Consider the following 2,088-nt stretch of genomic DNA (forward strand, 5'->3'; position numbering starts at 1 on the left):
GCGGACTGCGGGCAGGGGTGCTCACCATTGTTTGTGGCCCGTCTGGCACCACTTCCGTCTTCCTCTGCTAACTTCTTCTGTGATCACCCCACCCAAGTGGCCAGGTGACCCCGGCTGGCCAGACACCGGGACAGAAACAGGTTGAGACCAACTAGGATGGAGACTGACATAGACCTGATTTAGAAAACACTGCAAAAAAAAGTGCGGGTGCCTGGGCGGTTCAGTCTGGTGAGCAGCGGACTTCAGCTCAGGTTTTGATCTCGTGGTCCATGAGTTCGAGCCCCACGTCGGGCTCTGTGCTGACAGCTCGGAGCCTGGAGCCTGCTTCGGATTCTGGGTCTCCCTCTCTCTCTGCCCCTCCCCTGCTTACACTCTGTCTCTTTCTTGCTCAAAAATAAATAAACATTAAAATTTTTTTTTCAATGAAAATAAACATTCCAGGAGTGTCTGGGTGGCTCAGTACGTTAAGCATCCAACTCTTGGTTTTGGCTCAGGTCATGATCTCATGGTTTGTGAGTTCGAGCCCCACATCAGGCTCTGTGCTGACAGCCCAGAACCTACTTGGGATTCGCTCTCTCTGCCCCTTCTCTGCTTGAGCTCGTTCTCTCTCTCTCAAAAGTAAATAAATAAACATTTTTTTTTTAAAAAAGAAGAGAAGCATTCCACTTTTCCTTGGAAATAATGAGCTGTGATGATCATATAGTCCTAGAACCAATGGTCTGTGGCTCATCTTTCCTGCCATGTAAAGACAGCCATCTGGAGAATGAAATCAACACATGGAGGAAAGTTGAATAAGGATATGTTGGGATAGACAAATCCATGATGATCCCATTTCAGCCCCTGGATCTCATCACTCCTGAACCCACATTTCTGAACCTTAGACATTCCAGGTATAGGCAGTTATAATCCTCATTTTACCCAAGCCTACCTTCAACCAAGAGTCCTGGCGAACACATGGGTTGAGATAAAAATCAGACCATACTGACAGGTGTAGAAAGAAGTCCTCAAAGAATCTGAGGCATGAATTTGGCACACAATTTGGTGCCCACTGCCAAGGCTATGGCAGATCCTTGAATGTACCACTCCAGGGTTGGAAAGTTCGAGCTTTCCAATTATCCAATTATCCGCTGAGAATTGCCAAATCGTCTCTCAGGAAAGGGAAACATTTTAGCCCAAAGGAAAGAAAAGCAGCAAAGCTTCAGATACTCACAGAAAGGTGAGCACTGTGTTCCCTCAATTATTCAGGTACCATGTCAGCATAACAGCCGTATATCTTGGGTTGGTAGGCTGAGGCAGTCTCCCACAAAATAGCATCTGAACAGCCTTCTAGTGAGGCCCATGGGCAGACCCTTCTAGGACCTCATTTCGGACCCTCTTTGTGGAAATCGACTTACTCGCTTAACCGACATTATCTTAGCGCCTTCTGTGTTTCAGGCACTGCACTTGGCATCGGGAAACAGCTATGCGCAAGGACAGCAGAACCGCTGCCCTAAGGGCACTCACAATGGAGTTGGAGACATCATTTAATAAGCCATCACAATGTCACTGTGCTAATAAGAGAATAACAGAGTTCCAAGGGAACACATAACGAAGGTATCTGTTTTCTATCGCTGTGTTTGAAATTACCATCAACTGAGTGTTTGAAAACAGCACGCAGGGATAATCTCCGGGTTCTGTAGGTCGGAAAGCCCAGTGGATTGGGAGGTTCTTTGCTCAGGGTCTAGGAGGACAGAATGAAGGTGTCAACCAGGCAAGGCTCTTATCCGGAGCTCATTCAGTTTGGCAGCAAAATTCTGCTCGGTGTGGTGCTGGCACTGAGGTTCCCGTGTCCTTGCTGGCTTTCCTAGGAGGGTGGGGGTGGGGGTGGGGGCGGGGGTGGGATGCTCTCTGTCCTTGGAAGCCACTTGGAGCCATCCTTTCTCACATGGCTCTTTACATCTTCAAACCGGAAATGACACTTTGAGTCTTTGAATCTCTCTAACATCCCCTTTTGCCTTCCTCTTCAACCACCGGCCAAAGAAAGTTCTCTGCTTTTAAGGACACAGGTGATTAGATTAGGTCAACCCAGAAAATTCCCCCCCTTTAAAA

This window comes from Panthera onca, chromosome F2 (assembly GCF_046562875.1).
Source record: "Panthera onca isolate mPanOnc1 chromosome F2, mPanOnc1 haplotype 2, whole genome shotgun sequence".
Lineage (NCBI taxonomy): Eukaryota > Metazoa > Chordata > Mammalia > Carnivora > Felidae > Panthera > Panthera onca.